The following is a 21,930-nucleotide window of genomic DNA, read 5'->3' as shown; positions in this document are numbered from 1 at the left end:
ACTCTCTCCGTGAAAAATACTTCCTAACATTTTTCTTGAGTCTGCCCCCCTTCAATCTCATTTCATGTCCTCTCGTTCTACCACCTTCCCATCTTCGGAAAAGGTTCATTTGCGGATTAATACCTTTCAAATATCTCTATTTATGTAAGTTCAGACACCAACGAAATTGCACTATGTTGGGATGTTTTCAATCCTCATCATATAACCTGGCTCTGCTGCTCTCCTTTGTCTTCCACAGAGAAAACCTTCAAAATCTTGTGACATAATTAGAAATGCCAAAACAATATAAATTCCCAAAACATTAAAGGCTAGATTCTATATATGGTGGCAAAAACATGTCACTAAAAAAGCGCTATTCTATAAACCATGCTTAAAGTTAGATGCAGTTTATAGAATAGCGCTTATGCCCAGGAATCACGCCGAACTTCAGGCATCGCTATCTGCACCAATTGAAATGTGGTGCAATGTACACGCCTACATTAGGTGCGTATCCCCGTTATTCTATAACAGCACACGTTAAATTTAGGAACACCCTGTTCCGCCCATTTCCACACCTCCTTTTTCAAATTGTCCATAAATTTTACATGCATAAAATTCAATTAGCTTTAATTAGTGCCAATAATTGCTTCTTAAAAAGCCAATTATTGCTGTTAATTAGCTTATTCAATGAAATTGCACACACAAATTAAGCACAGTTCCAAATTTGCGCACACAATTTTTGGTGACCTTTACAGAATTAGGGGGTAAATCACAACCATGTTAACCATTTCCAGGATGGACTGGTCCAGACTAGTGAGAAAACTAACATAGAAACACGACGGCAGATAAAGGCCATATGGCCCATCCTCCGTAACCCCTAACTCTTCCTTTTCCTAAGCGATCCCACATACAAGAATTGTCAGAAGTAAGAATTCCCGTTCCATGTTGTTCTACACAGCTAGCTTGGACCTCAGGGGCATATCAAAGCAGCACCTTACTGTGATTGAGGGGGTGGAAGTGGTTTGAATTTTTAACTGTTCAAAACCGTACTGCTTCAAAAGTTTATACTACTGCCTTGCATAACTCTCTACCTATAGTCTTCACTGCAAAAAGGATACAGGCACACCTCTATATTAATGTACTCTTAGAAACTGCAGAATTCCATAAATGTGGCCAGGGCTAATCCTAGGGTGCTGTGGAGACCAAAGCAATACAGGCTGTGCAGAGCTCCTTAAACAAGGAGTTAGGGATGGAGTAGAATCCCTCAAAGTTTGGAAGAGGAAGAGAGAATGATCCCATTCTGAAAATATCTGCTGAAAAGCACTGGGGAAAGAAGATTCTCAGTCATGGCAGGGCACATCCTTTGGGTCTCTTCTAGCACCATCTAATACTTGCAACGTTTCAGGTGAGGTTACATGAGGTCAGATTCCTACTTGTACCAGGATGGCTTTGTATGCCTATGAAATAGAGATCTATATACATTTCAAAACAGACAGGTTTACCTGTTTCGGTGCTTTCTTATTGTTGATTATCAATGCAAATTGTTCTATTTTCCTAAAATTCTTTTTGTTCAACACAGGAAAATTTAACTGTTTTCAATATCTAAAAAGTGCTAAAGGGAAACTCTCTCTTGGCTTATATAAAAACCAGAGTTTATCTTTGAAATAAAACCTCCACAATTTTTTAACACTATTTTATCCTGAAAAAAAATAAAGAAATGGAAAACTATAGAAAATAAAGCTTTTTAACACACCAAGTCTTAATATGTTCATACTTAGCCAGTTAACAGAGTGAGGGCCAGATGCCAAAAGCTTGCTGTTAACTTTTGCTTTAGACTGCTTCTAGCCCAACTTTTTTTAAGGTACTGGGGAGGGCAGGGAAGGAGGGTCGCTAGACCACCAGGGTCATTTGCCTGGGGGAGGGTGGTCCACTGGACCACTAGGGGATTTTGTTGGGGGTGGGGGAGGTCTGGGGTTCATCAGACCACCAGGGAATTTTGTTGGGGGTGTGGGAGTCAGGAGGCACAGGGGGGCGTCAGCGTCGGGTGTGGGATGGGATTGGTGTTCGGGGAGGGGGGGTTGGGGGTGTAGTGCATGTGAGCTGTCAAATGCATTTGACAGCTCAGGCTCGCAAACAGTGAGGAATCCACAAAGGGAGATCTGTGCATCTGTGACGCATGTGTTATGCGGGGAGAGTCTGATAGGTACGGATGGGGAGAGGGATCTTGGGGTGATAGTATCTGAGGATTTGAAGGCGACAAAAGAGTGTGACAAGGCGGTGGCCGTAGCTAGAAGGTTGTTAGGCTGTATAGAGAGGTGTGACCAGCAGAAGAAAGGGGGTGTTGATTCCCCTGTATAAGTCATTGGTGAGGCCCCACCTGGAGTATTGTGTTCAGTTTTGGAGGCCGTATCTTGTTAAGGATGTAAAAAGGATTGAAGCGGTGCAAAGAAAAGCTACGAGAATGGTATGGGATTTGCGTTACAAGACGTATGATGAGAGACTTGCGGACCTGAACATGTATACTCTGGAGGAAAGGATAAACAGGGGTGATATGATACAGACGTTCAAATATTTGAAAGGTATTAATCTGCAAACGAACCTTTTCCGGAGATGCGAAGGCAGAAGAACGAGAGGACGTGAAATGAGATTGAAGGGGGGCAGACTCAAGAAAAATGTCAGGAAGTATTTTTTCACGGAGAGAGTAGTGGATGCTTGGAATGCCCTCCCGCGGGAGGTGGTGGAAACGAAAACGGTAACGGAATTCAAACATGCGTGGGATAAACATAAAGGAATCCTGTTCAGAAGGAATGGATCCTAAGGAGCTTAGCCGAGATTGGGTGGCAGAGCCGGTGGCGGGAGGTGGAGATGGTGCTGGGCAGACTTATACGGTCTGTGCCAGAGCCGGTGGTGGGAGGCGGGACTGGTGGTTGGGAGGCGGGGATAGTGCTGGGCTGACTTATACGGTCTGTGCCAGAACCGGTGGTGGGAGGCGGGGCTGGTGGTTGGGAGGCGGGGATAGTGCTGGGCAGACTTATACCGTCTGTGCCCTGAAAAGGACAGGTACAAATCAAGGTAAGGTATACACAAAAAGTAGCACATGTGAGTTTATCTTGTTGGGCAGACTGGATGGACCGTGCAGGTCTTTTTCTGCAGTCATCTACTATGTTACTATGTTACTTATTTGCATGGGATCCCCTTTGTGCATTGCTCGCTGTTAACGACTTGCTAAAGTTTAGGAAGGTGCATCGGGCCCCTAATATTGCAGCTAACCAGCTAAGTTGCCACTCCACCCTAACTCTGCCCCTAACCTAAGCAGTTAGGGGATGGCAGGTTAGAGATAATATTCAGTAGTAGTAACCAGTTAAGTACCTCTGAATATCAGCAACTGGCTTACTCAGCAGAATTTAACCGGGCAGGAGCCTTTCCTGCCTGGTTAAACCCTTTTGAATATCGACCTCAATGATACTATAAACCATCAGGGGTAAAAATTCTTTCATATGCAATACAAGTAATGTGATTGCTGTATTAGAGCACTAAGATATACAGAAATAAAAGCCAGCAAATAAGTTGAAGTCAATACTAATTTTCAAACCCAAGCGATTTGTTTAAATTTACATTTTTTTCCTTTCACATATGGTTATCATTTATTAGTTGTTTTTATACCTTATTACTCAATTAAAACACAATAAAAAAAGATTGAAAAGATAGCATTAATTTAGTTTAAGGAAATCAGTTAAAAATTATCACCTACAACTTTTTTCTTATGGAAAGAATTGCTGTAATTCTTACTTTCAGCAGAACAACCTCATATGCAGATCTTTCAGCAAAACTGCACTACTATATTATATGAATCATTTATTGGAACTTTGCATCAACACACAAGACTTGCCCAAATGGAAATACATAGAGGGGCATAATCGAACACGAACACCCATCTCCATGGGCGTCTATGTCCGAGAATGGGTACGTGAAGGGGCGGGACAGACCGTATTTAAAAAAAAAAAAAAAAAAAAAAATGGGCGCCCATCTCTTTTTTTCGATAATACGGTTTGTACCGGGCAAATGCATCGATTTTGTGCGGATGTGAGCTGGGCGTAATCGTTTTTCAGCGATAATGGAAACTGAAGGCGCCCAGCTCAAAAATGAACAAATCCAAGGCATTTGGTCGTGGGAGGGGCCAGGATTCATAGTGCACTAGTCCCTCTCACATGCTAGGACACCAACCGGGCACCCTAGGGGGCACTTGTAACAATAATAAAAAAAAAAAAAAAAAAAGTAAAATACTTCCTAGTCCATAGCTCCCTTCCTTTGGGTACTGAGCCCCTCAAAACCCCCCCCCCCAAAACCCACTGCCCACAACTCTACACCATTACCATAGCCCTTATGGCTAAAGGGAGGCACCTACATGTGGGTACAGTGGGTTTTGGGGGCGGTTCACAGGGCTCCCATTTACCAGCACAAGTGTAATAGGTAGGGGGGGGGGTGGGCTTGGGTCCACCTGGGTGAAGTCCACTGCACCCACTAACAATTGGTCCAGGGACCTGCATACTGCTGTGATGGAGCTGGGTATGGCATTTGAGGGTGGCATACAGGCTGGAAAAAAAAGTTGTTAAAGTTGTTTTTTTTTAGGTGGGAGGGGGTTAGTGACCACTGGGGGAGTCAGGGGTGGTGATCCCTGATTCCCTCCGGTGGTCATCTGGTCATTTAGGGCACTTTTTTGGGACTTGTTCGTGAAAAAAAAAGGGTCCAAAAAAAGTGACCCAAATTCGCGGTAAAAACTTTCTTTTTTTGATTATTGGCCAAGGGCGCCCATCTCTCCTTGGCTGATAAACACGCCCCAGTCCCGCCTTCACCACGCCTCCGACACGCCCCGTCAACTTTGTTCGTTCCCGCGACAGAGTGCAGTTGAAGACGCCCAAAATCGGCTTTCGATTATACCAATTTGGGCGCCTTTACGAGATGGGCGCCTATCTCTCGATTTGGGTCGGAATCTGGGCGCCCATCACTTTCGAAAATAAGGCTGACAGTCTATTTGTGAAATGATTTCAACATAAGTTCTATGTGCAGCTTAGAATATTTCTTCTTTATAAGGTGATCCCTTCAAATTCAAAGTTATTAGCTTTAGAAAGCCTAATTCAAAATGCAAACATGGGCCTTTAGTACATCTCTTGATGTGGTAAGATACGGTAAAATTATGTATCATACCTGATAATTTTCTTTCCATTAATCATAGCTGATCAATCCATAGACTGGTGGGTTGTGTCCATCTACCAGCAGGTGGAGATAGAGAGCAAACTTTTGCCTCCCTATATGTGGTCATGTGCTGCCGGAAACTCCTCAGTATGTCGATATCAAAGCTCCATCCGCAGGACTCAGCACTTAGAGAATTACACCCACGAAGGGACACTCTGCCCAGCTCACCACCGCTGAAACGGGGGAGGGGAATTAACCCAGCTCATCCCCACACAAGTGGGGGAGGGGAATCCGTCCAGCTCATCCCCGCGGAGCGGGGGAGGGACACCACACCCGCCGATGCGGGGGGGATCTGGCTTATCCTGCAACCGCAACCGCGGGAGGAGCTGACTGACCCTAACACCGCCGAAGCGGAAGGGGTACAAAGCTGCCCTACAGCCGCACGAAGCGGGAGGGAGTGCCGGCAGAATTTAAATCTCAATCCAGCCCCGTAAAACGGAGGGGAGAGGAATGCAGCAGCTCACTGTAACACAAACTCGTCTCAACTCTTGAAGAATCCAAGTGAAAGAAGAACTTGAACACGAAGTCCTCCTGAAGTAACTGAAGGCTAAACTTGAACCTAAAATTCAACCAGAATATAAACAGTACAGATATCTGGGAGGGGCTATGGATTGATCAGCTATGATTAATGGAAAGAAAATTATCAGGTATGATACATAATTTTACCTTCCATATCATCAAGCTGATCAATCCATAGACTGGTGGGATGTACCGAAGCAGTACTTACCCAGGGCGGGACATAGAAATCCCTGACCGCAACACTGAAGCTCCAAACCAGGCCTCCGCCCGAGCAGCCACAGTCAAGCGGTAATGCCTGGCCAAGGTATGGGCCGAAGCCCAAGTTGCCGCCTTGCAAATCTCTTCCAAGGAGACGGACCCTAAGCCGCTGCAATGGCTTCCTTGCCCATCTTGCCACTTTAGGCTTAGAAGCCTGCAGACCCTTACGAGGACCTGTAAACAGGACAAACAGATGATCCGATATCCGGAAATCATTGGTCACTTCCAAGTATCTGATGATGACTCGTCTCACATCCAGAAATTGAGAGCAGAGTATTCCTCTGGGTAGACCTCCCTACGAAAGGAAGGGAGACAGAGCTGCTGAATCACATGGAAGCGAAAAACAATCTTGGGCAGGAAGGAAGGCACTGTGCGAATAGTCACTCCTGCCTCAGTGAACTGCAGAAAAAGCTCTCGACATGAGAGTGCTTGGAGCTCGGAAACTCTTCTGGCTGAAGTGATAGCCACCAAAAAGACTGCTTTCAACGTCAGGTCTTTCAGAGATGCCCTCGACAAGGGTTCAAAAGGCGGCTTCTGCAATGCTCTTAGCACCAGGTTGAGATTCCACGCAGGCACCACTGAGTGCAGAGGAGGGCGCAGGTGATTAACTCCCTTGAGAAAGCGCACCATATCTGGCTGCGAAGCCAGGGAAGCACCCTTCAGGTGGCCCCTGAAGCAAGCCAGAGCCGCTACCTGAACTTTCAGGGAACTGAGCGACAGGCCTTTGTCCAGACCTTCTTGCAGGAACGCCAACACTGAAGAAATTGGAGCAGTGAAGGGAGAAAGTGAGCCTGCTTCACACCACGCTGCAAAGATACGCCAAACCCTGGCGTAAGCAGTAGAAGTAGAGCGCTTCCTCGCTCTCAGCATAGTGGCGATGACCTTGTCTGAGAAGCCCTTCTTCCTCAGACGCTGCCGCTCAATAGCCAGGCCGTAAGACCAAAGGGGGAGGGATCCTCCATCACCACGGGACCCTGATGTAACGGGCCCTGCTCCACTGGCAGCCGCAGAGGATCGCCGACTGAGAGCCTGATCAAGTCCGCATACCAGGGACGTCTGGGCCAATCCGGACCCACCAGGATTACCCTGCCGGGATGCTTTGCCACCCGGTCTAGCACCCTGCCCAACATGGGCCAGGGCGGGAACACATAGAGAAGCTCTTGTGTCGGCCACTGATGGAGGAGAGCATCTACTCCCAGGGATCGAGGGTCCCGTCCTCTGCTGAAAAAGCGCGGCACTTGGCAATTGGCCGATGACGCCATCAGATCTAGGCTCGGCTGGCCCCAGCGCTTCGTGATGTCCAAGAACGCCTGAGCAGATAGCTGCCACTCTCCGGGCTCCAAGGTATGGCGACTGAGAAAGTCCGCCTTGACATTCATGACTCCGGCAAAGTGGGCCGCTGAAAGCTGCTCCAGGTTCGCTTCCGCCCACTGGCATAGATTCATAGCCTCCTTGGCTAGAGGGGCGCTCTTGGTACCTCCCTGGCGGTTGACATAGGCCACAGCCGTGGCAATGTCCGACAGGACCCGTACAGGCTTCAACACCAGTACCGGGATGAACTCCAACAACACCAACCGAATGGCTCTGAGTTCCAGGAGGTTGATAGACCACTTGCCTCTGCAGGAGACCAGAGCCCCTGCGCTGTCCTTCCCAAGCAGTGGGCTCCCCAGCCCATCAAAGAGGCGTCTGTCGTGACGACAATCCACTCCGGGGTCACCGGAGGCATTCCTGCAGACAACTTGTCTGTCTGCGTCCACCAGCTCAGCGCCTTGCGCACTGCTGGGTCCAAGGGAAGGCGCACAGCATAATCCTCCGACATCAGAGTCCAGCGCAGCAGCAGAGATTATTGTAGTGGTCTCATATGAGCCCTGCCCAGGGCACTACTTCCATCGTGGCCGTCATAGAGCCCAACAGCTGCACGTAGTCCCAAGCCCGAATAGGAGAGGCTACTAGGAACTAGTCCACCTGAGCCTGAAGCTTGACAATCCGATTGTCTGGCAGGAACACTCTGCCCACTTGGGTGTCGAATCGAACTCCCAGATACTCCAGGGACTGAGTCGGGCGCAGCTGGCTTTACTCCCAGTTGATGATCCACCCAGGAAGCTCAGAAGAGCAACCACCCGGTTCACAGCTTTGCCGCACTCTGCATAAGAGGGGGCTTGGATCAACCAGTCGTCCAGAAGGCCGCGATGACCACCATTACTTTGGAGAAGGTCCGCGGAGCAGTAGCCAACCCGAACGGGAGGGCTCTGAACTGGAAGTGTCGGCCCAGTACTGCAAAACGCAGAAGCGTTGATGAGGAGGCCAGATGGGAATATGCAAGCACGCTTCCTTGATGTCCAAGGATGCCAGGAACTCTCCTGCCTTCACTGCCGCTATAACAGAGCGGAGGGTCTCCATGCGAAAGTGCCGAACTTTCAAGGCCCAATTGACCCCTTTGAGGTTGAGGATAGGCCGTACAGAACCTCCTTTCTTTGGTATCACAAAGAAAAAGGAGTAACGTCCCTTGCCAAGCTGATTTTCTGGCACCGGAACGACCGCCCCCAGGCGGATCAGATTGTCCAAGGTCTGCTGCACTGCCACAGCTTGACCGGAGACTTGCAGGGAGAGAGTACAAACCCGTCTTTTAAGGGTCGGCAGAACTCTAGCTTGTAGCCGTCTCTGATGACTTCCAGCACCCAAGCGTCTGAAGTTATTGTGGTCCACTCGCCCATAAACGAGGACAGCCGTCCTCCAATCTGCACTGAGGCGTGGACCAAGGCCCCGTCATTGGGTACTAGACCCTGGGGGAGAACCGGAGGGAGCACCTCCGGGACGGCGGTCTCTGCGAAAGGAATGCTGCTTGGGGGAGAAGTTCCTCTTGAAGGAAGAGGGGGCAGAGGAGCCCGACCTGCATGGGCGGTACCGACGGGCTTCCTGAATCCGTCCTCTGGAGGTACCAGGGCAAGTACTAGCCCGAGCCCTGACCTCTGGTAACTTCTTGCCCTTAGACGTGCCGAGATCGGTCACGATTTTGTCCAGCTCGACCCCAAAGAGCAGCTTGCCTTTAAAAGGCAAACTAGCCAGGCGGGATTTAGAGGCGTGGTCAGCAGACCAATACTTCAGCCAAAGCCACCGCCGCGCAGAGATTGTCTAAGCCATGCCTTTAGCTGAGGCTCTCAAGACATCATACAGCAAGTCTGCCAAATAGGCTAAGCCCGATTCCAGGGCCGGCCAATCAGCCCTCAAGGAATGATCCGAGGGGGAAGCCCGCTGCACCATAGTCAGGCACGCCCTGGCCACATAGGAGCCGCAAACTGAGGCCTGCAAACTTAAAGCAGCCGCCTCAAAGGATGACCTTAAGGCCGCCTCCAATCTTCTGTCTTGGGCGTCCTTTAGGGCCGTGCCACCTTCCACAGAAAGGCCTCACGTTCACTTACAGGCAAAGGATAGAGGCGGGACATAGCCCTAGCCACTTTAAGGCTCGCTTCCGGGACATCCCATTGAGCCGAAATTAAGGTGTGCATGGCATCATGCACGTGGAAGGTTCTAGGCGGGCGTTTCGTCCCCAGCATAATGGCAGAGCCAACAGGGGCTGAGGGAGAGACGTCCTCCGGAGAGGAAATCTTCAAAATGCCCATGGCCTGCACAAACAGGTTGGGCAAATCCTCTGAGCTAAAAAGTCGCGCTGCAGAGGGGTCATCCGCTCCATCCGAGCGGGGATCCGTCTCCTCCAAGGAATCCGCAAAGGACCGTTGGGAGAACTCAGATACGCTGCCCTCATCTACATCGGAGGAGACAAAGTCCTCCAAGGCCTGGGAATCAACCCGAGGGCGTTTACCTCCGGGGGCCTCAACCTCTTTACCTGACGAGGGAGCAGGGGCAGCGTTCTGCATAAGGAAGGCCTGATGCAGCAGCAAAATAAACTCGGGGGAGAAACCCCCCAGACTGTGCACTTCCGCAGCCTGGGCAACAGCCCTAGACGCACCCTCAACCGGCGCTCGCAAGAGCGGGGGAGAGACATGCTGCGCATCCAAGATGGCGTCCGGCGACACTCCGCGAAGGAGCCGCGCGGGAAAAACGGCGCTTAATTTTAGCCGCCTTTGTGCCGTCGCCCAAATTAAGGGCGTTCATGGCATTAATGTCTCCTACCTCAAGGGCGGCCCAAGAAGAAGCCGTCCGAGCCGCGTGGCCGGCCAAGATGGCGGAGGCGAGGAGCGGGGGATGGGCGTTTATGGCGGGAAAAACCACCACACCGGAGGAAGGACCGGGACACTCATCGGTCACAAAACTGTCACCCAACAAGGGCGAATCAGACTTTAAGACCCCCGCATCCCCTCTAGAAGCGCCCAAGCGATCCGGGGAGCGACTCTTTATGCCCTCGCCCTCCGACGCCATATGCCACGTGGAGATAAATCGGGGAACCCCCTGCCCGCTATAAAAAGGTAAAAATTACCTGCTTTCCGCTCCGAGCTGTAACGACCTGGTGTCCCAGTGAGTAGCTGCAATGAACGTTTAAATAAATGTCGAAATAAACGCCTTTAAGGACGTTCAAAATTTTTTTTTTTTTTTTTAACGGAGCCAGCGGGAGGGGGGAGAAAAGGAGGGACCTGGCACCACCAGGTTTGCATTTGCTCAAAAGAGCCCTCAACCCCAGGCACTCAACAAAACCTAAAAATTAGGCTTGGAGGCCTAGCCAGAGCTGCTGCTGTGTGTGACCACCACCTGCTGAGATAGAGAACATACTGGGGAGTTTCCGGCAGCACATGACCACATATAGGGAGGCAAAAGTTTGCTCTCTATCTCCACCTGCTGGTAGATGGACACAACCCACCAGTCTATGGATTGATCAGCTTGATGATATGGAAAGAGGGTCTTATTGAAAGTTCCACTAATCTACAGAACCAATACTATTTTGGTGAATAGTTACCTCTGAAATTCAACTCAATTTTGTATAAAATATTCGAGATCATGCTCAATGGAGGAAAACAATCACACATTCCCCTATTTTCTGTGAGAGCTCAGGGCTAGATTCTGAAGGAAAAGTTAGAAAACTTCTACAGAAAAGCTTCTGAAAAATTTTGGTGTTATTTGGAAAATTTTGTATCTGTGAATATTAAAGAATGCAAATTTATATTTCACATCTCTCTATATAAAAGGCAACACCAACGTTCTATGAAGCCTCCAGACGGAAGTGTGAAGGGGGCGAGATATCCGGTTTCCCTATGAGTGTCTGCCCCGCCCTCTCTGTAACACAGTCAGTGAAGGAAAACAGCAGAGCACGAAATCAAATCGCTGGCTCTGTAACAGTGAAGGACTCAGAGGGGGGAGGGGAGAGAGGCCAGAGGGCACGGACACACACACTGCCACATGCACACAGAAGAAAACATTGCTAGCCCCCGTTTCATTTGCATCAGAAACGGGGCTTTTTTACTAGTTTTAAAATAAGTTTTCCTACTATGCTTGGATCTGTTTAATTTACTTTGATATTTTTGGAAGGGAAAAAGGTACATCAAAAATTAGCACACGGAACTGGATAAGGGAAGAGATGCAAATGAGAGGAAGGATTCAAAATCTTGGAAGGAGGTGAGGCAAGTGTTCAAGAATCCCAGAAAAACAAACGTAGGGAAAAAAAAAAAACACTGTTCTTTCACTCAATCAGGATTCCGAACTAATTACAATACCAAAACAGTCTTAGCGGCCCTTCTAAGTGAAATTCACTCACATTTTGATCAACATAACCCTGTTTTGCCAGTTTCCTTAGATTTATCTGCTCCCTTTGATCTCTCACTTATCTTCTGGCATTTCTGATAGTGTCTTTTCTTGGTTTACCTCTTTTCTTTCTCACTGTTCATTTCAGGTTGTCATTCCTACCTCTACCAATCAAAAGAGGGACCTTAATTGTGGTGTCCCCCAGGGGCCAATCCTATCCCCCCCCCCCCCCCCCTTCTGTTTAAGCTCTTTCTGAGTCTGCTGGCAGCCCTCATCCAATCCTTTGGGATTTCGTCTTACTTTTATGCAGACATTCTCATTTTATTTCCAATCATTCCATCCTCCCCCCATGATTTCCACCCTTCATTCTTGTTTGGATTCTGATGCACAATGGCTTTTTGATCATCAACTCATGTGTAACACAGACAAAACTGTCACTTGCTGGTTTTCTGGCTCTACATCCCTTCTGTCATCTCCTGAACCTTTTTGGAACATCAATCTCTCCAGTTTCCCAATTCTGTTATCTATCTAGGGGTAACTCTTGATACCCCTCTCCCATTTACCCCATATTTCACATTTATCTAAACTCGGTTTCTTTACTTTCTGTCAGTTAAGGGGTATTTGTCGCTTTTTTGATCATGATAGTTTCAATGCACTTCTTTCCTTTATTGCATCACGTCTGGATTACTGCAATATCATTTATGCAGGCTTACCTCATTTCGCTTTTAAAAAATTACAAACCCTTCAGAACACTGTCATAAGGTTACATTGTCACACCCATCATTCAGATCACACTACACCATTACTGAAGAAATATCACTGGTTACCTGTCGAATTTCGGTCACTTCCAAAATTGCATTACTAACACTTAAGGCCCTTATGATAGCTACCCCTGATTATCTTTCCCATCTCACTATTCCTTATTCATCGGCTAGGGTCCTCCATTCAGTAAATGATCATTGTTTGGTTCTATGAAGTTTAAAACTTGCTCACCATGAATCAACCAGACACTCCGCGTTCTTTTTCTCTTTTTGTAACAAATTTTTATTGCAAACAGAAAAAAGCAATATCACTCCATCAAAAACAGTATAAAATAATGCAAGAAAATGAGGACAAATATCCTGATAAGATAGCGTAAACCCTGATCTCCTAACATGAACCAACCCCCCCCCCCCCTTATATCCCATCCTCCCAACCCAAACTACAATGAGCTCAGTACTTACAGCTGGGACCCATGTGCTCTTCAGTATCCCAGAACCAATCACCACCCCCCCCCCCCCCCCCAACGACATTCTGCATTCTTTTTCCTCTCCCCTACAAGTGGAAAAATCTTCCCATCTCACTTCATTGTGAAATCACTTAAGACCTTAGGCATGGCTTTTTAGACAGGTTTTCTGGGATACAGACAGACTAGGGCTTCCAACCTGAATAGAGAGGTTTTTTAATATTCTTTTATTGTCTGTATTTTTTTTTAAGTTTTCTTTTCTCTTTTACTGTTTTTTTTTCTTTTGCCTCCCTTTGAGTGTTCTCCTCTTTCCTATCACTAAATGGAGCTCTTTTCTCTTTCATATTGATTTTTAGTCTGTACATCACTCTGCTCTGCCTTAGGAGCTACAGTGGACTAGCAAATGTAAATAAACTATGGATTGGGAACTGGTTATTGGACAGAAAACAGAGGATAGTATTAAACGGCCATTTTGCTCAATGAAGGAGGGTGAATAGAGGAGTGCCACAGGGATCTGTATTGGGACCAGTGCTATTTAACATATTTATAAATGATCTAGAAATCGGAACAAGTGAGGTGATTTACAGATATGACAAAACAATTCAAAGTTGTTAAAACACATACGGATTGTGAAAAATTGCAGAAAGACCTTAGGAAATTGGAAGATCGGGCATCCAAATGGCAAATTTAATGTGGACAAATGCAAACTGATGCACATTGGGAAGAATAATCCGAATCATAGATACCTGATGCTAGGTCCACCTTGGGAGTCAGCACCCTAGAAAACAGTCTTCCGCCCAGTGTGTGACAGCAGCCAAAAAAGAAACAGGAAGCTAGAAATTATTAGGAAAGAGATAAGTAAGACTGAGAATACTATGCAGCCTCTGTATCGCTCCATGGTGCAACCTCACCTCAAGTATTGCAATCAATTCTGGTCGCCGTATCTCAAAAAAGATACAGCAGAATTAGAAAAGGTTCAGAGAACAGCAACCAAAATGATAAAGGGTTTGGAACTCCTTTCATATGAAAAAAGGCTAAAGAGGTTGGGGCTTTTCAGCTTTGAGGGGAGATATGATTGAGATCTACAAAATCCTGAGTGGAAAGTGAATCAGTTTTTTACTCTTTCAAAAAGTACAAAGACTAGGGGACACTCAAAGGAAGTTACATGGAAATACTTTTAAAACAAATAGGAGGAAATATTTTTTTACTCAATGAATAGTTAAGCTCTGGAACTCATTGCCAGAGGATGTGCTAACAGCATTTAGCGTATCTTGGTTTTAAAAAACGTTTTGGACAAGTTCCTGGAGGAAAAGTCCATAATATGATATTTAGATAGACATGGGGAAGTCACTGCTTGCCCTTGGATTGGTAGCATGGAATGTTGCTACTATCTGAGTTTCTGCCAGGTACTTGTGAACTGGATTGGTCACTGTTGGAAACAGGATACTAGGCTGAATGGACCATTGGTCTGACACAGTATGGCTATTCTTATGTTCATACATTGTCAGTCCATCTAGTTCCTCAGTTCTTAGGCTTCCTAGAACCCCAAAAGGGCTAAAACTGCCTTATCTACTTAACTTGGAAGTGCTTGGTTTCCCAAGTCTGTATTTTTTTTAAGTCCTTAAAACAAGGCTGCCCAGCACCTCCCATGGATGTGGCCCAATGCTCATCTTCCAGCAAATACTGAGGCTTTGGCGACTACTGATTTTTGACAAACTTCTCCAAGTTTTCTCTGAGAAGGAAAATTTCCAAACAGCAGCCTACTGAGGTAGGTCTTGGAGGCAGGATATAACAATCAATGATAAGAACCACATAGCCTCTGAGCCACGACCACCGTGGCCTCACCCTTAAACGAAAATCTAATGAGATCATACGGTTCATTAGCCATAAAGGCCAGCACCAATTCTAGCTGTGCTACTTCTGGTCCTTCTGGGAGCTGTTGCATCCATTGAAACAAGACCTTACCTAATCTCCACAGTATAAAAGAATGATTAAAAATATAAATAGTGGAACACCATGCAACTGCTGTGTAATTATCCAATTTAGGCACTCACAGAAGGTTCTCCTTACCCTCCTGGAGTAGAGGAGTAGTTTTATGCCCAACACTGTATGACTCAGCACTCAATATCCCTCCAGCTGCATTGGATCCCAAAAAGAAGTGTTGCCATATGTGGCCTTCTGCTGAAAATTAACCCTCTCTGTTCTACCAAGACACAACCAAGGGAAAAGTAGTCCTCGGAACATTGCCCTCAGAGTTATCAACTGCACCAGCCCAATACCTGTTCACCATTTGCTGGAGAAAGAATACTGACCCACTCCTTATACAGTGATTTATGTTTATTATTCTTTATTATCAAAATGACACAGAAAGGAAAGGAACTACAATTATCCATAGGAAAAGAAGAGACACAAGAGAGTAGGAAGAAAAGAAGAACACATCAGTGCAGGCATTACCACCCAACCAACTAACCCACGTAAGCAAGGGAAAAGTGGTGGTGAAAGCTGTGGATCTATCCCCCACCTGCAGACAAGGTGACAAACACACACAAATTGCTTGGTTTGGATGATTAATAACCAAACAGTGCTTCCACTCAAGCAGTATTAAGAAACCTGTTTGAACAGCTAACTCAATTCTCACGCTCAAAAAACAGGGCACAGATTGCTTACAACTACCAGTGCCATAGATCACATATTCAAAACAGCTACCTGCAGTGCCAGTACTATTGTCTCCCAAAGTATCTCATGTGATCTGTAACAACCCTCAACTAGAGAGCCTCCACCTGTGACTGATTCATCCTGTTTGACAACGGAGAAGGTAAAATTGTCTTCCTGTAACAGGTTTTCCACAGACAGCAGGATAAACCAGACACATATTTTGCTCACATCCCAAAGAGTTTGAAATTGATTTTAATCTATATACCAAATGAGGTACTAACACAAGGGCATGCTCCTAAGCTTTTAAGCAAAATCTGAGCTCAGAGCCCTATTTTGCACTGTCAGATATCATACATTTACTTTTCTGATCTATCTACAGGGAAGCCCTCACACAGCTAAGCAACTCTGCTTTATATAGTGTCAGCAAAGGCTAGGTCCTCCCTGAATTAAGAACAAATCTCTTATAACTAGGCAATGGTAAAGAATATACCTCAAAGGTCATCGCTATGCTAGGAGACAACAGCTTTTGCTTAGCCAAGACCCTGAGAAAACAGTGAAGAAAATGCTAACTAATAGTTTATATCAGTGTTTCCCAAGTCTGGTCCTGGAGTATCCCTTGCCAGTCAGGTTTTGAGGATATCTACAATGAATGTGCGTGAAAGAGATTTGCATATAATGGAGGCAGTGTATGCAAATCAAGTTCATGCACATTCATTCTGGATATCCTGAAAACGTGACTGGCAAGGGGTATTCCAGGCCCAAACTTGGGGAACATTGGTTTAGATATACACCCATTGATCCATACTTTTTCACTAATCCAGTCAAGTCAGTCAGTCCATAAGGCAGCATTTACCAAACTGTGCACCGCAGCACCCTGGTGTGCCACAGCAAATCCTGACCTCCCTCCTGCCCGAACTGCTACTGCAGACAGCAGCGACAGAAAAACAACAACAAAAACAGCAAGCGCAGGGCTGCAACAGCCTTCAAGCATATGCTGTTAGTTCTGCCAGTCCTCTGCCCCTGAACTGGAACTTGATGTCAGCGGGGGCAGAGGACCAGCAGAGCAGACAGCGCATGCCTGAAGGCTGCTGCAGCTCTGCGCTTGTTTTTTTGTTGTGGCCACTGTGGACAGGGAGCAGACAGTGTTCAGGACTTGCAGAGGTGACTGCCAAGGAGGCTGGATGAAAACAGGAGATGGGATGAAGTCAAAGTTAAAGCCAATGGGTCAGTCTCTGTTTCCCTACCCATTCAAAAAAAAGGAAACAAACCTATGAGCTGCTGTATCCAAGATGTCATTCTTTAATGTTGGTAGCATTTATTTAATATCACTTATATTTTTAAACATGCTGGCTTGGGCAGGATACAGATATACAAACAGGAAGTATAATAACGAAATAACTTTTCATAGGTAGAGTGGTAATTTTTTATAAATTCTAGTCAGTGTGTCACATGGAGGGGCTGGTTATAGGGATGGAGACCTATTACTCGGAGATGAAGGATACCGTGAACTGAAAAAGTTTGGAAAACACTGCCATAAGGAAAAGTCTTGGAGCTTTTGCTGCCATCTACTGTCCTGCAGTCTATCTTCCATCTGTTTCTGCCCTGTTTCCCAGGAGTGATGACATTTCTTTTTCAATTTTATCACTTAAAAAAATAGAGAGGATTCTCAAGTCCTTAGTGAAAACAAGTAAGTTTATAAGGTACCACAGATTTTCTAAACAAGTTAAAGATCAATCAAGCAGCTATTTGCCTGACTCCCTCCTTGTCACAATGGATGCAGAATCACTGTACTGCAAATTCCCTCCATGCAGTTGGCACAGCCGAATGTTACAAATTTCCTAGAAACAGTTTTCCTGGACCACAATCAGCAGAAATTGTTGAAAATCTAAATTCAAACTCGCCCTGCAACTTCAGCTTCAATAATGACATCTATTCAGGTACTACAATGTTATAGTAATCTTATTTCCCAGACATTCACTTTTACACAAATTATATAAATCTAATTTCCATATAACTGAAGAAATAAGTTCTTTATGGGGATCATCAGAATCTTTAACAGCAATCCCTTATGGACACAATGTCCCTCATCCTTAGGGTGCCTAATACCTCCTCATTGATCAACCCAATGTTCTTCATTTTTTTCTTTTTTTTGCTCCTTTTTTATCTTATATTTTAAATTCCATAAAATTCTCTCTTAACAGTTAAATAAGTACTAGATCATCTCACTTTTACTTATAAGTAGTATAGTACTTAACTTTCTTTTAGCAGCAACAATTTTTGCAAACACGCCAAACCTCTGCCAACATGGCCAGGTTTCGGAAATCTTCATCAGGGTAGAGGTTTGCTGTGAAGAAAGTATATTCCGTTAATCATTCCTTATTCAGTTCCCCAAAAGAATCATTATTGCTTCTTTAACATACAGCTAGCAGGCTTACCACTTCATTGTCTATTTTGCAACTACAGCAAAAATGGCCGCGGCGTCTAACGCGAGCCACTCCATTAAATAGCTCTCAGCTGATCAAAATCCCTTTCTTCTGATAGGACCACGTAGCATTCCTCCCAGCCTATCATATCAATGACCACCAGTCTATCTCTGAATTTAACCCACCCGGACTTAAAGTATGAAGGTAATATATCCATCTCTGTTCTTTAAAATTCAATAAGCTTCCAACATTTCCACCCTCCCTCCCCAACTGGACATGATCAATAATACGCCATTGAATATCTTCAAGAGTATGTTGATAATCCAGCCAATGTTGGACCATCGGAGCGGATAATACATTATTTTTAATCCTCGATTTGTGTTCGTTTAAACGTTGTTTAATAGGCTGACTAGAACGCCATATATATATTAAACCACAAGGGCATACAACGCTATACTGATTACATGTATTACAATTTGTAGAGGAACGTGCAGAAATAGCATAAGAAGATCCCAGTGGTGTCCAACTAATACCCTCAATCGTATATGTACACCATTGACACGAACCGCATTTTGTATGTCCCATTATGATAGGTGTATCCATTTCATAGTCTAGCCGTTTATAAGTCAATAATTCACCAATGGTTTTATTGCGTTTAAAAGCACAAATGGGATGATCTTGAAAACATACATGTTTGTAGCATTTCCAGTTGGAGTGTATACATGCATTATTTTGGAGCTATGCACAGAGTAAGGAAGAACCAATGTCAGTGTTTCTACTTCTTTAGACTGTTTATATGTAGTAGCCAATCCCGCAGATAAGCTTTTTTAACTTAGGGAGCGAGGAAACCCTCTCTCTAAAAAAACGAGTTGTCAATTTATCTGCCTGTATTTCAAAAGAAGTATTTGTAGAACAAATCCTCCTAAGCCTCAGAATGGTTTATGGCAAACTAGCTTTCAAATGATATGGGAGAAAAATGGAGTAACCTGTTACGTGCAGTAGGTTTTTGAAATAGAGATGTCTGACTCTGACTACCACTTTATATACCTTTACATCTAGAAATTCAATTTCCTGCATATTATTTTGTGAAGTAAATTTCAAATTAGATTGACAGGAATTTAGTTTCAACATAAATCTTTCTAACTGGTCTTCTGTGCCATTCCAAATAAAGAAGATATCATCCAGAAAGCATCTCCATATGACAATGTTTTGAAATTCTTCAGCAGTGTATACAAACCGTTCTTCAATTTTTGCTAGAGATAGGGTAGAAATGGAAGGTGCTAACGATGCTCCCATCGCCACTCCCTGAATCTGTTGAAAAAATTCATTTTGATAGAAAAAATAATTCTTTTCCACCACCAATCTAGCTAATTGCATCAAAAAGTGACTGGGAATACGCTGAGATGAGGGACGACTTTCCAATACTTCTGCGAGAATTTGTAAAGCATCTGTTTGAGGGATTACAATACATAGTGATGTTACATCTACTGTTACAAAAATAGATTGATCCTGTAATATAATGTTCTGGAGACAACGTAAGTTCAGCAGCATAAGTGCTTTTCTCCGAGGACAAGCAGGCTGCTTGTTCTCACTGATAGGTGACGTCCACGGCAGCCCCTCCAATCGGAAACTTCACTAGCAAAAGCCTTTGCTAGTCCTCGCGCGTCCATGCGCACCGCGCATGCGCGGCCGTCTTCCCGCCCGAACCGGCTCGTGTTCGTCAGTCTTCTTTTGTCCGCGCTCGGTACGGTCGTGTTTTCGCCGTGTCGGGCCCCGCAAAGTCGACCTCGCGCGTTCGTCGTGTTGTTAAAAAAAAAAAAAAAAACCCCATTCTGTGTGGAAAAAGACTCTGTGGTCTTTTTTCCCTCCGCTATTTTCAGCTTTTTTGCCCCGGTAAGTTTTCTTTCGTCATCGGGGTAGGCCGCTTTTAGGCCTCGGGTCGAAGTTTTCTTCCCCTTGTTTTTTCGGTGCCTTTTCCGCCATTTCGACTTTTGATCTCGCCGGCGTGATTTTTCCGCCCATGACATCGAAGTCTCCCAGCGGCTTCAAGAAGTGCACCCAGTGCGCCTGGGTCATCTCGCTCACTGACAGGCACGCGTCGTGTCTTCAGTGCTTGGGGGCTGGGCACCGCCCGCAGGCCTGTAGTCTGTGTATCCTTGCCGGACTATTTGGAGAACCCACTGATCGGAGGTTATGAGAGGCCACCTTTGGTGAAAAGCTTTCAACCTCCCTCCGACCGGCAGGTCGCCCGGCACTGACACTTGGATGTCGGCTATGCTCTGCTGGAGCCAGTCAAAAGCTCGTCCCTTGCTTTTGCTGGGGAGCCGAGGGGCCTTGCTAAGGCGCACGCTGCTGACGAGAGCGAGCGCACTGGGGCTTAGCCTGGGCCGCAGGCTGTCGAGAAGGAGGATTGTACCTACGCTTGCCAGAAGAGTAGGGAACAGTCTTCCTTCCCCCCAAAAATCTTCTACCTGTAGAGGTAGAGGCTGAAGGCTGCCGGCGGGAGAACTTGTCGAATGCGGTGTCCCGCTGGTGGAGCTGCTCTACCACCTGTTCGACTTTCTCTCCAAAAATATTATCCGCACGGCAAGGCGAGTCCGCAATCCGCTTCTGGATTCTATTCTCCAGGTCAGAGGCACGCAGCCATAAGAGCCTGCGCATCACCACACCTTGAGCAGCGGCCCTGGACGCAACATCAAAGGTGTCATACACCCCTCTGGCCAGGAATTTTCTGCACGCCTTCAGCTGCCTGACCACCTCCTGAAAAGGCTTGGCTTGCTCAGGGGGGAGCGCATCAACCAAGCCCGCCAACTGCCGCACATTGTTCCGCATGTGTATGCTCGTGTAGAGCTGGTAGGACTGAATTTTGGCCACAAGCATAGAGGAATGGTAGGCCTTCCTCCCAAAGGAGTCTAAGGTTCTAGAGTCTTTGCCCGGGGGCGCCGAAGCATGCTCTCTAGAACTCTTAGCCTTCTTTAGGGCCAGATCCACAACTCCAGAGTCATGAGGCAACTGAGTGCGCATCAGCTCTGGGTCCCCATGGATCCGGTACTGGGACTCGATCTTCTTGGGAATGTGGGGATTAGTTAGAGGCTTGGTCCAGTTCGCCAGCAATGTCTTTTTTAGGACATGGTGCATGGGTACAGTGGACGCTTCCTTAGGTGGAGAAGGATAGTCCAGGAGCTCAAACATTTCAGCCCTGGGCTCGTCCTCCACAACCACCGGGAAGGGGATGGCCGTAGACATCTCCCGGACAAAGGAAGCAAAAGACAGACTCTCGGGAGGAGAAAGCTGTCTCTCAGGAGAGGGAGTGGGATCGGAAGGAAGACCTTCAGACTCCTCGTCAGAGAAATATCTGGGGTCTTCTTCCTCTTCCCACGAGGCCTCACCCTCGGTGTCAGACACAAGTTCATGGACCTGTGTCTGCAACCTCGCCCGACTCGACTCTGTGGAGCCACGTCCACGATGGGGGCGTCGAGAGGTAGACTCCCCCGCCCGCATCGGCGAAGCTCCCTCCGCCGACGTAGTCGGGGAGCCTTCCTGGGAGGCGGCGGCAGCCGGTACCGCATGCGGTACCGATGCCGGAGACCTCACCTCGGGCGATGGGCCAGCCGGTGCCACGCTCGACGGTACCGGTGGCGCAAGCACCGCCGGTACCGGAGGGGTAGGGCGCAACAGCTCTCCCAGAATCTCTGGGAGAACGGCCCGGAGGCTCTCGTTCAGACGGCTGCAGAGAAAGGCATGGAGGTCGATGCAGGCGTCGACGTCAGAACCTGTTCCGGGCGTGGAGGCTGTTCCGGGCTGTCCAGAGTGGAGCGCATCGACACCTCCTGAACAGAGGGTGAGCGGTCCTCTCGGTGCCGATGCCTGCTGGGTGCCGACTCCCTCGGCGACCCAGAGCTCTCGGTGCCGACAAGGGAAGGGGAC

General features: G+C 46.7%; 1 protein-coding gene across 3 annotated transcripts in view; it reads right to left on the bottom strand.

Moving 5' to 3' along the window:
- Positions 1-21,930, bottom strand: part of ATF1 (activating transcription factor 1) — a 184,632-nt gene that overhangs the window by 3,341 nt on the left and 159,361 nt on the right. The gene's annotated exons all lie outside the window — the stretch shown is intronic.

This window comes from Microcaecilia unicolor, chromosome 3, assembly GCF_901765095.1.
Source record: "Microcaecilia unicolor chromosome 3, aMicUni1.1, whole genome shotgun sequence".
Lineage (NCBI taxonomy): Eukaryota > Metazoa > Chordata > Amphibia > Gymnophiona > Siphonopidae > Microcaecilia > Microcaecilia unicolor.
This window is presented reverse-complemented; position numbering and strand designations above follow the sequence as displayed.